The following is a 15,792-nucleotide window of genomic DNA, read 5'->3' as shown; positions in this document are numbered from 1 at the left end:
GGGCAGAAATAACCTGGAGCCAATTGGTAGCACCCACCTGCTTTCTGGCATGGGGGGGGGGGAAGGATATAAATCAGCAGCACAGTAGGAATGGGGGAAATGTCCACCTATTCTTGGTTAGTGTGATGCTCTGGTGTCTGCTACTTTGGTGAGTTGGCTAGCAGTGCTGAGGTCCAAGTTGCTAATTCAATACACAGTGCTGCTTCCTCCACTGACTGTAAGTTTTAAATGTCAAATATCTTGCTAACAAGCAAAAAAGCCAAACAAACTGAAGGTAATGAATAGCAGAGTCAGGTAAATTATGTCAGTTACCTGGAAAGAAGCAAATAATCTATGCTATACTCTCCAGTAATGCGCAGCTATGTGGGTGCCACATGCCAACAGACCATAGGCGTGGAAGCCCATAAGTATTACTATTATTTTCATTAAAAGTTTATATGATAGAGGTTATTTTCGCTTGTCTCATGATGATCAAATAATAACCTGCAAACAGCTGGTAGGCTCCACCATCTGTTCTAGCTCCTTATACTTTCTATTTTAAAATTGTGGAAGGAATAGGCAGAGATACTATCTAAAAGCTAAAAATGATTTGCAGCTTTAGATGAGCTTCATGTGGACACTTGGATGTTGCAAATGTCATGCTTGTGTACGTGCAAAGCTGTTCTCTGTGGTTAGGAGTCAGGATCTTTGTCATGGTCTCCTATAAAATCTCTCCTCTTTTAGAACAAAATGACAGTCTATCAGACAGTGGATCCAACTAAGGATGCCTCCATCATTTTATGAGAGGTGTTCATTATACTCAGGTTTCTTCTTTCTATTGACCAATAAGATTGTCGCACCTTTATTTCCTTGCAAACTTCCTGGTTGATGTGTGCAATATATCAGCATCTAGTTTGCTTGACTTTTTGTCTCTCGTGTAGGTGTTACGCAGAACCAGTCCCACTTTCTGCTCTTACTGTCCTGGCTCAGCCCAAAAAATAAATACCATTCTTATAACTGGTTCATTAAAGTAGAATCGTCATAAAAGCCTAAGAACTGATGTAAGCAGTAGCAAGCTGCATCTTGAACTATGAGACCATCCTTTTGGTGATTGACACTGCTATGTCAATGAAACTTAAGCATGAGTGCACCATAATAATAGGAATTTTCCAACTGTCTCTCTGAGGCAGTCAGATTGGTCTTGAAATAAAATCACCCCATTTCTTCTGTTAAATACAGGAGATGTAGGAATACAAAACTCCTAATGCAAGTAGCTTTACCTTTTAACTATTTCAATGCAGGTTGTAAGAATTTCTGGGAGCTGCCATATCATTTGAATCTATCTGTATGAGCTTGGACTGCTAGAGCCTGTGCTGTGAAAATGTGTTGTACTACATATGTTGTGAGGTGCTCCAGTGAAGTCAATGGGACCATTTGCCACGTGCATTTGGCTAGCAGAGCTAGGGTCTGAATTACTCACAGGCTTTTTAGTTCCTTCTGATTTGGGAAATGAGGAAGAAAAAAAGAGTTTAACTTAACAAGTATTTTCCAGATAACTGACATGTGCCTTGGAAGACTAAGGATACTTAAAGATGTTCATTTAAGGGAAGAAGCGTTAAATTCACGAAAGTGTGGGGAAAATGAAGCTGGTGCTTTGTGTTTACAGATAAATAAATTGCAGAGGAAAAGTATTCCAGGGGTATTATTTTTACTGCACAATCATAAGGTTTTCTTCCTGTTGCTAACACTGCTCATGTAAAGCAGAATGACTCCTTTTGCTCTGTAGCACCATCAGGTGAATCTATTAGCAAGGACCCCTCCAGGAAAGCCACAGTGTTTTGCCTTCATGAGAGCACACCACGTTGCCATGTTTTTTTCCTGTTGCCTGTTTGGTGAGCAAACAAACCTTCTGTGAGTTCATTCAGCAATCTGGTTCATACTAAGCAGAGAGGCCTAAGCTTCCAGCTTCTGTATGCAACTCTCTTAAATCTATCTTAACACAATTTCTAAAAATTGTTAGGTTAAAACCAAGCTCCATTCTTGACCACTTGTCAAAAGATCATTTTTCTAAAGCGATGCTACTGTGATGGTCTGTTAGAGAACTTGAGCCTGAAAACGTCTCCATTTTTACAGGTCAGCCCTTGTCAAGTGAATCTCAAACTGAACACCCCTTGCTTTTTCTGACTGCATCAGCTGGTCTAATAAATTAACTCACCTCTCCTTACAAAATGGTTTATATAGAAATCTTGCTTGATAAAATGCTTTGGTTAGAAGTGGAAGATACATCGTGGCAGGAGCTGAATTCTGTAAAACCTTCCGGCCAGTTACATGAAAACGCTGCTCTCCAATTTTCTTTGTTTCACTGAATTCTGCCTGGTGAGCAAGTCTCGCCCAAGACGACTTGCAGAGCTGGCGAGAAGGAATCTCTAATAGCTGGGTGTTGGCTCTCTGCTTTGTGGCACCATAGCAATTTGGGAGTGGCTTTGTTTAATTAATAATCCAAATACTCTACTTGCTGCCTTTAGTTTTATTAGGGAAGTGGGAGAGAGAGAGAGAGCGCGCCCCTGTGGCTTATCACAGTAATGAGGTTGAAATGTTATGGCAGATAAATGGCAAAGAGTTTTTCCTGTCCATGAAGGAGGATATCCTTTTCCTTTCTCTTTGTGTGTTTTATGCAGAACGATATTGCGTTCTGAACATACTGGAGAGGGCATCCTAATGCAGGAATGCCGTTCTCGGTCAGCAAATCTGAGATGGCTAAAAGTTAATGCTGAATTTATTGTGCTGGTTAAACAATGGCTTGCAGCTGAGTTGTACAAAGAAAGTTACTGCAATTTTACTAACAGAAAGTGAATTGGATATAAAACTAAATGTAAATAAAAGCTCCACCCTACAGTTTTGGGGGTTTTGTTACATCATTCTCCATTTTTAAGATTGCATTATTCTCCAGTTCATGCTAAGTCAATGTTAAAGATATAAATGAAAGACCCAGCAATATTTCTTTCCCCATTAGCTGCAGGTCCCAGCATCGATATTTTGGAAAATAAATGCATAGTTGGAGGCTGTAATAATATCACTAGTACTTTGTTTTAGTGAAAATACCCCCTGCCCCATGGCCTATTCATAGCTTCTGCACCATGTACATCTTCAAAATAACAGTGGAGTCAGATTCAGGGCACTTTCATTCATTATTTTTTCATTTCGTTCACACTTTTGCAGAGGGCTCAAAACTATGACTTAGGCAACCTTTTTGAAAGGGCAGACTGGAGATCCAGAGAGTTACTTGCTGTCAACCAAACACCTTCAAAAAAACTACTTGTAAAAAAATCCCAATGAAGCTTTCCACTACTAACTTCACACTGTAGAGCTCCGGTCTGAAGCACAACAGCTTTACAGTGGTATCACTAATGTGTTTTGGGAAATGCTAATGTTTTTGTGCCTGATAATTGAGTGTCTGATCAAAGAATAGAATATTTCTGTTGTGTCAAATTGTCATTTTTGGAAAAAAATAATAACCTCTCTGGGAATGAAAAGTAAGACTTTTTCAAAATTTCTCATGCAAAAGAAATAAAAATTGTTTAACAAAAGTAATTTTTTTGGCTTCACTTCCCAAAATGAAATTGTGTTGTAGAGAATTGCCTGTGCTGCCTCTAACTCGTGGAGATCCAGTAAGAACTGGCAGAATTCTGGTGCAGAATTCTTTAAGTGAAAGCATGAATCAGTTACAAAGTTGGCGTTTTAGAAAGGGTTTAACCAGGTGGACAGTCTGGTGGGAGACTGGTTAGATGAAATAGGTTAAGTCATAAGAAGATGGTGGGGAAAAATGTGGCATGACAGATGAAACAAGTAGTTCTTCACAGGAGTCTTCCACTCTTGGTGGAAAACAGGATAGTGGAATTTTGCCTTGCGGAGTAAAACAGTGAATTTAAGTGCTCCTTCAAGTGCAGTGAGGCTTTTGAAAATACTAGAGGAAAAGATTCAAATTTTTGAAATTGTGATTCATTCAACCTGCAACTCCAGGACAAAACATCACTGAAATTTGAGCTATTTTGGACTCAGCACTTGGGTCCACAACCCAGTTTTGCATCTGGTTCCTACTATTACTGAATTTACTCAGGGGACTCTACTCAGTCGTCCTCATGTTCTTGCTGATTAGAAACAGTTCTGTTAAACATGGGTTAGATGTTCAGCAGGGCACAATGACTACAGCTTTTACCTTTCTGGAGCAGTTTGTTTTGGATATGAACCCGGGTCATTCCAGAGTTCTTGTTGGACATCTCAATATGACATCTACAACTTGGGTCAATTTTTTCTTTAAAGGCCCTCTACCATTTATGCCTCCAAAAAGGAAAGCAAATAACCAACAATTGTAAACATATGAAATGATTCATATAGATCAATTCAGTTATGAAACTTGTACTATTATAATAACAAAAAGAGAAGTAGTATAAATGGAGATGTGAGAGCACAGAGTGCTTGTGAGGTTGATGGTGTCACCTATGCCAGAGCTACTGGAGAAGAGCGATGTTGTAAACGCACACAGTGGTGAATGAATCAGCAGCTCACAGCATAGCTACATGAATGTTTGGAAAAGCGTCTGCTTTTGAGTGGGAAATCTTAGCTTATGTGATATGATACTGTGAGATATTTTAATCCCCGAAGGAATAAAATTGGCCTATGCAGCACTGTGGTTATTTGGGAGATAGCAGTGATCGTACTGTCATTTTGACGGATGGAGTGTATTGGGTTCATAATTATGGTCAATCACTTTTAACTGCTTAGCCAGGTGCCTTCATTCCTATACCGTCCCTTTCTCTCAGTCGCTGGAGAACTTCCCCTTTCTTCTCGGGTGAGCTTTGCTATATTGCTGAATACACCTTCCTTCACCAGGACTATATGAAGAGTTTCGCTTCTGCCAGACGTGATTTCAAGGTTAAGCCAGCTGAGGTATGCCCCTGTGTCATGCGTAAATGCTCAGTTATGTCCTGGTTCCTGTCCAGTTTCTGGGGACTGGCTTTGAACTGAGGCACCAACTTAGAGTGAGATCTCAGCCCACTCCGTGAATGACCTGCGGGCATGATGATGCATATATGCGTGATTATAACTCTTGGTTTTAAAATAATGTGGCAAGGCAACTTTTTTGTTACCTGCCTCAAATTTTTAAAATAATTCCTTCATTTTTCATCTTTCCCAATTATGGACACGTCAAGATTTAATAATCTTTGAAACACTCTCCCTGTGGCACGGAATGTGGCAATATAAATCACACATGCGATGGAGCGTGCATGTGTTCACGCATCCTGAACCGGACGTGCTGGCAGAAGTGTCCTAGAGCTACCTTCCTCTTAATTCCTGCTTTTAGCTCACTTGCAAAGCTAATTGGATAGAGTTTCTCCATGTAAGCTGTAGCTTGGCTTGTATTTCTACTTTGTTTAATGACTAACCTCCTTCCAGTCTATATATGTTTAATCAGGAGATGACCTAGGTCAGATAATATGTCTGCTGCAAATGTTCTGCTGGCAGCATGTTTCGCTAAGTGATAACAAATCTGTTGAGCATTCCTGCCACGCAAATGCCTTTCAAAACACTTTTACTGAAGGAGAGAATACGTGTCAGATTGTGAATGGCTGCCTCCCTATTCCTTAGTGCCTTGATGTTTTCAAGAACAGTTTCAGGGATACAATATACCCATGCTATATTTATCCATGAAGGTTTCCGCTTCTCAAGCTGCTGCTAATTTAAGTTTCAAAGAACTTCCTTTGGTATTAAGCAATTATTTATAGGTTGGTTAGATTTAAATAATTTGTCCTAAATTTCAGACCTGTCCTAAATCTTGTTTACTTTCATTCCTGTTATCTTTCCTGTTTCTAATAAATGCAAATCTCCATATATCATTAAAATCTGCTCTACAAATTTCAAATTGCTGTGTCTGTCTGTCAAATCTACATTTTTTTTAACATCTGTCTATGTATGACTATACACATGCAGACTCCGGAAAGGACAAGGGGTCTTGCTGAAGCAGTGACACAGAAAGCCTCTTTTTCAGTTAATATTTGGGAACAGGAAACAAGCTTCTTTCATGGCCATTTCAAACATTTGATATCCATTAAGACCACTGCTTGCTGTTGCAAAATTGAAAAGCCTCATGGACTTTTCTGCTTGTTTTGTGAAGAGTGACGTCAAGACTATCCGTCTGAGGGTCTTTTCATCACGGTCAACAGCCAACATTTAGCACTAACAACACTGCCACCAGTGGCACTACCTTGGAGAAGAAATGCCAAAGCAGAGCCAATGCCTGCTCCTCTATGGGTGAATCTATTCCAAGCCGATAAGTCATGCCTGGGAAGGGTCACTGTCAAGTTGAATGAATCTGCCCATTGACAAAGGACGTGCTGTCTTCAGTGGATGGTCAGGCCTCCTGTTACAGTGCCTGGTGTGATGTCCATGACGTGGTTGGTGCTAAGTGACATCACTGCCTCTCTGGTGAGGGAGAGGGCAGGGAATCAGCTCTGCCAGCCCAGGCTGAGGAGTGCCTCAGTGCTGGCTTTAATTGTATTCCTGCCACCAAGGAGCCCAGAAATGAGAGAGCAAACAACTGCGCTAAGCTGCTGCACTGGGGGAAATATACGGAGGTTTTTCACATCGTAGCCTGTTCAACAAAGCCCCTAAATATACCTACATGGGGGAATAGCTGTCATTCTGACCCTGGCTATTTGTTTCCTTCTTGCCTGATTATTGCAGATTAATAGGCTGCCTTTTTTCCCTCTGTAATATTCTGGGCTTGAGGGAGCACAGGAAACAGCATATCCTATCAAATAAAATGGTAGGGAATGGTTCTTGAATGCTTGATCATTCTTGTCATATTGTTTGCTTACTCTTTTTGCATTGTAAATGCTCAGTAAGACCTTTGATCCCTAAGCTGGTCACGTTAAGTTCATTGCTCAGGGTGAGGCCCTGCTGTGCATTCAGTGAAGTTATTGTATCTGTGGAAAAGAATTAAGGGACACAGGCTGCTTTGTGCAAACCAAGCTGGGAGGATAGATGTGTTCTGGAAATTAAGCTTCTGCGTCTCTGCCTCAGCTGTGCCTCTGCAGAGGGAGCAGCATTGCTGTGCAGGCTGGCTGCTGCAGCTGAACACAGCTTTGCCTTGCTGTGTTCCCCCAGCTGGGCGGATGCTAAGAGACAAGGGGAAAGCGGATAGGATTCATAGGATCCTTGACGAAACACAGGAGTCATCATGCAACGAAAAGGGAAGAAACCTGCCCTGCGCTTTCTGTGCCGAAAAGGGAGGGTGTGACGGTCACTGACAGCCCTTGCTGGCTGTTTCCTTGCTGGATGCAGCTCTGTGCTGCAGGAGGAAGCGAAGAATCAGGGTGGTGATACACACGCTTATGGTGTGAATTTCCTGTAGCGTAGGAAAGGATGCTGTTATCTCCCACAAAGCCTCCCACAAACCCTGTAGGAACAATTGCAACCGCTCTTGACACGAGTAACCTTGAGCAACTGCTTAGCGGAGTCCACAGTGAATAGCTGCATTGTGAAGGGTTTGGCTCGCTTCTGTTCTCACTGGTGTTTCAGAAAGAAGGATCTCAAGGTAAATGAAGATAAATAGAATCAGTAATATAATAAACCAGACAATGACAAAGAAGTGTTGAGCAACAATCAAAACTCTATGCAGGGACTAAAAGTTTGCTGTCACGGATACATGCCGATTTCTGGATTATTTTATTTGTACAGCTAACTTTATAATAAAGAAGAAGACAAAGTGCTGTTTTAGTGAAAAAAACCCTCTATCATACCTATCATTTTACCTAAAAATAAATGTGTTAGTTATAGTATTTTTTCTCTGATTGTGAAAATTCATTTGGTTTATGAATAATACTTAGATTATCGGTACTGGTGATAAAACAATATTCTAGTCACTTTTGAGAGAAATCAGCTGGAGAAGTATTTCCTTATTTACACCCCTTGCTGTAGAAGCTGCCACTCTTACCTTCTTTGATCCATTTACCAACTCAATTAATCCAAGTGGCCTTTCTTTGGTCATGCCTATAATTCCTTTTCTTCTTTGTCCTGAGAAGGACCAAGACATAGGCACAACCTGCCTACGTGAGGAAGCTGCATGGTCCAGTGATATGAGAGAGAGTGCAATGTGTAATCGCTGTTAATGGGAAGGCCAGATTCCCAAGCTCCTTCTCTGGCAAATCCGTGCTGGAAAATGACTGCTTAAAATAACTCAGACCAGCACCTTTGGTGCAAAGAATTTATTTTTTCACTTCACAGATATAGACTGCATGGAGAAAACAGCCTATAAAGACACATTTTGCACTGTTGTCCTTTACAACCTGTGATAATTTTTTTTTCATTGAGTAGGACAAGACCGTATGTTACAATATTTTTTTAAAATACCTGTCAGCACGATGACCCTCCCTCCCCCTGTCAGCCACTGGCAGCTGACTCATGCTTCTCTCCTAGAGAATGACAGCCTCAAAGTTTTAGTTCCTGTCTTGATTCTGGCTCAAGTTTAGGAAAATATAATTTAAGCTATGCAGAGGAATTTTCTAGTGAATAGCTTATCCTTTCTTCCTCTATTGTCTTCCAGATTCAGTCTTACCTTTGACATATTGCTTTATTTCTTATTTTTCCTCTTAAATCAAGGGAGGATACGAATCTTGTGCAGACAAGGTAACAATGACCAGGAGAATTGAGATGCACGTGCTCTTTTTTAAAACAAATTAACAAATATATCACTCTCATGTTCCTTAGAATCCAATGTTGTGCAGTAAATTAACTAATGGTTTAGTAGTGTGGATTGCTAAATTATCATGCCCAACTATAGTCTGTCTTGCTGTCTTACCCAAAGAATGAGTTGAAATATAAAGATGAATTTTAGGTCCATGTAGTATATGTGGTTTTGACAAAATGAAAAAGAAAAAAATCAGCTGTAGAAAGAGAATACATTTTTCAAGCTTAATTAATGTGTAGTGTGGCTACGCTTATGTAAGTTACTTATATAAGTTACACTTATATAAGTTACCACTTATTTACATCAATTTGCTCCTAAAATTAAGACAGAAATCAGTACTTTAATTCAGCATCTACTCTTGCCTAGCATTATGACTTCAACTGTGTAAGCTGTCCTTTTTCTATTAAACAAGCTAATCTCTATCTGCTGTTCTATTCTGGTTGCACAAAGCCTAGCTTATATAGGAGATAAGTTCGAAAATTTTCTGTGATCATTGCACAGTAATCGCCTTGGTAACTACGTGGATAATTAGAGATATGTTTTGTTCCCCTAAGAGGTGCATAAAGTAGTTATTAAAGCTAACATACCAGGAGGACACAGCCTTTCTATATTGAGCTTTTTATAAGAAGAGATTATAACCACCCCCACAATTTAACCTCAGAAACACACTTACAATATATTTCATGTTTCATGCAATAAGTTTATATCCTTCTTATAAGCAATAAAATTAGTAATTAAGAATAGTACCACCCATTACAGGAGTGACAACATGTTACAAGTATGTACTTGAATTGCATTAAAGCACTTGATGTGTAGGTAAATCACATAGAGTGATAGGTCCTCATATGCTTGTGTACACTCACCTTCGGGTACAAATAGGGAATTCAGTGCATCTGTTCTAATTCAGGCACTTTATGCTAACAGTTATTCTGATTTTAGAATAATACTGCTAACATAAGAGAAAAAAAACTTGTAAGAAAACTTCAAGACTTGGTTGGTAACTGGCTGCATGCTGAAGACCAAGGCTCTACTCTGAGGCAATCACTGTTCTCTAAGCAGAAGGTAGCTCCATATGCAGTAGATACAGTGCCATCCCTTTACTCCTCCTGTAGCCTGCCTTGAGCTGTAGTGGATGCTCTGCCTTTAAACATAAGCCTCTCCCTTTAATTTGGACAAGGCCAACTAGCGTTTAGCTACTTGATAAACTTCAGATAAGCTCGTAACAATCAAAGGGTTATGATTATTGTTTAATTATGTGTCAAAATGAACCAAGAAGAACAATAATAGTACAGCAGCTACCATAGCTTCCCTTCATCTAAGCAGAGCCAGTATTGTCTACTAGGAAAAGTACATTTTACTTGTGCAGTAAAGTAATCACTCACATGAAGTACCATATGAGGGGGATAATGGCCAAAAAGGGGAAATGTATTCACATCAGCCTAGGTGCTGCTCTTGGGGCCAAATTCTGCCCCCCACTACAGTCCTAGTAAGCCCAGCAACTGCATGCAGACCTCTAATTCCTCCTGTTTGTTCCCCATGCCGTGTGTGTGTCAGTGGACATGCACTTCAGCGGGGCACCCAGTTGTGCTGGTTACCTACAAAAGGCATGGGAGCCATAATGGTGCCACCCATAATTCTCCCACCACCGTATCAGCATGCAAAGCAATCTACATTTCTATAAATGAAATACCCTCAGAAGTATATTTTTTATTCCAGATCTCATAAGTGAGTTTTGCTAATACATTCAGAATTTATGCATACGAATACATAAGTTTTTTATTTTTTCCCGCACAGTTTTGAATTATTGTAATTATTTTTATGGAAGATTTTACTTGTTTTTCAACTTTGCTGTTTCAAAATGTGGTTATCAGCCTGACATCTTTTGGGCAACTTGCCCCTATAGTCGCTATGTAGTTTGAACACTTCCATGATTTATCAGCATACCACCACAAACGTATTGTGTCTACATAACTGAAATACACACATTGAGTAATGCCAAAGTATTTACTGGCACTGGCAATACTTGCTATTGTCAGACTTGGAACCACAGTTTCTTCTTTAAATTAAACTTTACCTGGAGACATGGTAGCTACCATAAGACCTTTAGTGCTGTAGCTAAGACTGTGGAATTATCTGTTTACCACAAATATTTCTGGAATTTACTCTTTCTCAAAGACATTGTTACTTCTGGGTTTGTTTATGGCTCAGTAGAGCGTGTTACGGAACTATATAGCACAGGAAGAATTTTCTTTAGCTTCCTTGGTGAGTCATCCTTTCTCTAGAAGGACACGTATCCTTTGATTTGTTTCAGTGCAGGAAGGAAAGGCTTTATGCTTTAAGGTTTAGGCATTGGTTACAAAATTGTGGATGCTCTCTTTCATTTATCTTAGCACAATGCCTTTTTCCCCTTAATTTCAAGAATTCAAACGACTAATAGAACAGATTTCATAGTCAGAAAGAGGCAGCACTAATTAGTTGGTGCTCTATTTTCATTCATATCGCCTTCAGTCCCTTGTCCTGCCACATGCTTTTTGTGTGATCTTAACCTGCCTATGTTTTAGTTCCTTCTATATAAAAATATGGAAAGCTAAACATCGTTAGCTCCTGCAACTCTCTTCAGGGTAAATAACCAAAGGATCTGTCAGTCCCTTTAATGCTACTCCCATATCATAGGCAACCTTCAGGCAGAATAAGTACCTGTGGATAACAGCGTTGCCTAATGCTTAAGCTGTCTGGTCCTTTGTGCTCCAGAGATGCCCTATAGCTGTACCTGGGGCTGTACAAGTTCAGCTCACCATCTGTGCAGTCAACATATTTGGTCAGCAAAGGCAGCCTTGAGGTATCCCCAGTAGTCATACTCGATGGTGTTAATATAGTGGATACCACATAAACAATTAAGATAGGTTCACATTTGCACTATTACCTTCTAGAAATATCATATGAAAGAACACTTATTAATTTAAAAATCTCCGTGAGACATCAACGAAGTTGTTTCTTGGCTTTTATAAACAACAAACAAACAAACCGCAAAGCTTTCTTTCTCTTTAAAGGAGTTGTTCCACATCCCATACCTTTAGTCCAAGAATGCAGAACAACCCATAATACGTTTTCACTGCAGTGTGGCTCCCTGTGTATTAATTTGTTTGGTTAGTAAATAAGAAAGGGCGTTTTTCCGAGGAAGAAAAGATTGAGTTTTCAGGCCCAGGGTAACTGCTGCTCTGAATCTTTGAATTCCCTTTTGGGAACTCATTACGGGATTTAGGAATTTTCATCTTTTTTTGTCAAGGTCGAGAGTGTACGAATTAATGAGAACTAAAGCCACTGAGGCCATGAGGGAATATTTCTTTCGATTAGGGTGAGAGTGCTCCTCAGTGGGCATGTATATGTGAAAATATTTGATAACAGTAACATATATTGGATGTAGAGTTGTCTTCCAAGCAAAGCAGCGCAGGTCTGGGAAACGCGGGCTCTTGTTCCGCTCTTACAGTGCTCTGATACAAATGCTCAAGAGCTGTGTAAAATCACAGCCCCACCTGCTTGTAGGCTTGAGGCAAAAAATACCTTAGTAGATCAAGGCTCCTTTTCTCCCCGTCCTGTACAGTACACCTCACCTTAGGGTGTAGCTGCTCCTCCAGGCAGTTGCTATCCTCTTCCCTGTATGTGAAAGTAAGCAATGAAGCCAGTGGTTTGTGTATATCCATGAACTCAGCTCTCCCCAGCTGGCTGAGTGCTAAATAGCAGGGTGGGTTCGTGTGTGCCAACCTTTTACAAACAATCACTTGGGGACGTGCAGCCAGGGTGTGCAAAGCAGTAAGGAGTGATCCTCAGTGTGCACAGAAAGGTAACAGAAGACACAGTAGATCTTTTGGGAGTGTTTTTACGCTCTTTCCTGAAGCAATAACCAAATCTAAGCACCAAAAAAGCCCCTGAGGAGTGTGGTCTCATGAGCGTTATAACCTTGAAAAATTATTGCATATGGTATCTTTTCTCTTTCTCACAGGTCACACTTAGACATGTACAAAGGGTGACTCAATGAACATCTACTTAAGAACAGTTGGAGTTGGAATTACAGGGACATTTTGAAATGCAGTGCTTGATATGGCAGTGTGAACTAAAGGATGACTCCACTGTATTTGGGTTCTTTCTTATTATCCAAAGATAGGGGAAGCTGTTGTTTTTGTGTGTCTTCTCTTATTCTAAAGGGATCAGCAAATACTGATACTTCTTAAAAGAAAATGGTCTGCTGAAATAGATCCACTTTTAGCGACTGCTGGGTCAGTTACTTTACAATACACAGTAGCAACCCAAGATGGTAAGTGATGAAGAGCACGAGCACCTCGAACGGCAAGGAAAAGGTATGAATATATAGATTGCAAATTCTGGAGATTTTCTGGTGGAAGAATAAATATTCCTCCCCTTCTGATTGGTGTTTTTGGACTTTTTAATTGCCATGGAGACTTTTTGTTTCCACTTGACTCATACTGTGGATCTGTGCACCCATTTGAACAGAAGAACAAATGAAAGGAAGCAGACCAGTGACTTGGCCGATCCTGTGGAGGACACCTCAGCATTTGGAAATTTCTCCGTGTCAGCCTGTGGCAAGAACACGTGTAGCACGTGAAACAATCCAAAGTATATCAACCTTGTTCTGCACGATCAAGTTACTTTTGCATTTTAAGTGCTGAGGTGTCCCACAGTCTCTCACCTCCATGGTACACAAAGGTATGGTGGCTTTTCTTTTGTTCTGGTCAAGCGCAAATATTTGCACATGGGAAAATGTTTTAGTTCTGCAGACCAATACATCAGCCATCTGCCTAGAAAAGCCAACACCTTTCTGCGCTGAGACGGATACACAGGGGAGGATCCTGTTCTGTCAGTTCTCAGATTCCTGTGCCTCTGACGTTAAGTCTACGTTTGTTTGACTACCCTTGGTCTGATTACAACAGATAAGTCCAGACAGTAAAGTAGGCATGGATATGTGAACAAGCGGCAATAAAGTTTGCTTCCCGGAACGTGCCATGTTCATAGCAAAGGCAGAACTCAGAGAAGTCTTTATACAAAACATGGGCTTCCACAGGCGACGCTATATTATGCTTATGTTAATATTAGCATCCATACACATAGTATACAGGTTATGAATTCTGTAAAAGCACACAGTCTACACAGGTAGGCTTTCTCAGCTATTGGTCCTCATATTGTGACTGAATTTATTCTGTTTAAAACAACTTCTGCTCTCACATTCACATTTTCTGTCGTTTATTCTCTTCCTTCAACCCTAACCCAAACAGTGGAGGTCAAATAAACCTGGTTGGTTTAGTTCCAGTTAACCGAGGAACAAAAGGAACAGTTTCCCACTCTTTCCTAAGAGAGGGAAGTAAAGAGTGTGAATAAAAATCTTCCCACTAATATTGTGAATAAAGCTGTGTGGCACGCAAGCAGACAAGAAGGGAAGAAAAGACGGAATAGTGTCTCATGCTATTCATTTCAGAGGAAAAAAGGGTAAAGAATCATGTTGTGTCTGTCATTGCACAGATTATGGACTTACTATCTTATCCCAGAGCAATGAGACTTTAATCTGAGATCTGAGTTTCTGTTCCATCAGGAGAGATATTACCTGGCAAAATAATCTTTGAAGAGGAGAAGGTAGAAATATAGTAGCAGCTCTAAAATTAAGGATGAATGTTGAACTAAACTGTGAATGTAAAATATGTGTGCAAAATACAGGATGGTTTTTACCTGAATATCTAGCTCCACCAAAAGGACTGGATCTGAATCTTTAAGAATCACAAAGATTTAGTCCCATTTCTCCAGGCTATGGCTGAGAACAGATTTCAGTCTGGTACCTATGGGGATTTGAGAAGGGAAAGAAGAGGCTGAAATCCCCTTTAGTCAGTTTGCAAAGAGATCTCATCTGACACACAGGCACATTCATGTGTCTGTGACATTTCTGGAAAGTGGCTGCTGCCTGCTTGGATGAGTGGTTTGTCAAAGCTGTCGAAAACTTCTGCAGTGGAAAACACTATTCTAGATTACAGAGGCAACTAGTATCAATAATACCTTTGGAAATTAAACCAGATTTTCCTAAAATGTTAAAATAACATGCATTGCAGTGTAGATATAAAGGCTTTCATCTGAGAATGAAATAATCTCTTTCATTCAAGAATGAACGTCAGTGATCATTATTTTGTTATTTATAATATAGTATTTTATTTAATTCACATCATAGTTTATTTCCTGTCTACTGGCTGAATATCAAATGCCCAAAATAAGGAGGACAACAGTAGAATTCTAGGCCCAGGGCTTGCATTACTTGTTTTTTCCATGATCCCAATAAGTGATAATTCTACCATTTATTTTCTCTTACAGCACTGAGGTCAGTCAGACTATGGAGTTTAGCATTCCTGAGCCCAGGAATACAATACAATACAGCAGAGAGGAAACAGTCTAGTAGGTTCCTGGGGTGTGTGGAAGATAACTTCCTGACACAGCTGGTGAGGGAGCCAACTAGGGAAGGTGCCCCACTGGACCTGTTGTTTGTGAACAGAGAAGGACTTGTAGGTGATGTGACGGTTGGAGGCTGTCTTGGGCATAGCAATCACAAAATGAGTGTGAGAAGTACTTCTTGGAGAAGTAAGGAGGGGGGTCAGCAGAACTGCTACTTTGGACTTCTGGAAGGCAGACTTTGGCCTCTTTTGGAGACTGGTTGACAGAGTCCCTTGGGAGGCAGTCCTGAAGGGCAAAGGAGTCCAGGAAGGCTGGACATTCTTCAAAAAGGAAATCTTAAAGGTACAGGAGCAGGCGGTCCCCATGTGCCGAAAGACAAGCTGACGGGGAAGAAGACCGGCCTAGCTGAACAGAGAGTTTTGGTTGCAACTCAGGAAAAAAAGAAGAGAGTTTATGACCTGTGGAAGAAGGGGCAGGCAACTCAGGAGAACAACAAGGATGTCATGAGGTTATGCAGGGAGAAAATTAGAAGGACCAAAGCCCAACTAGAACTTAATCTGGCTACTGTCGTAAAAGACAATAAAAAATGTTTCTGTAAATACATTAGCAACAAAAGGAGGGCT

Source organism: Gymnogyps californianus, chromosome 2 (genome assembly GCF_018139145.2).
Source record: "Gymnogyps californianus isolate 813 chromosome 2, ASM1813914v2, whole genome shotgun sequence".
NCBI lineage: Eukaryota > Metazoa > Chordata > Aves > Accipitriformes > Cathartidae > Gymnogyps > Gymnogyps californianus.
This window is presented reverse-complemented; position numbering follows the sequence as displayed.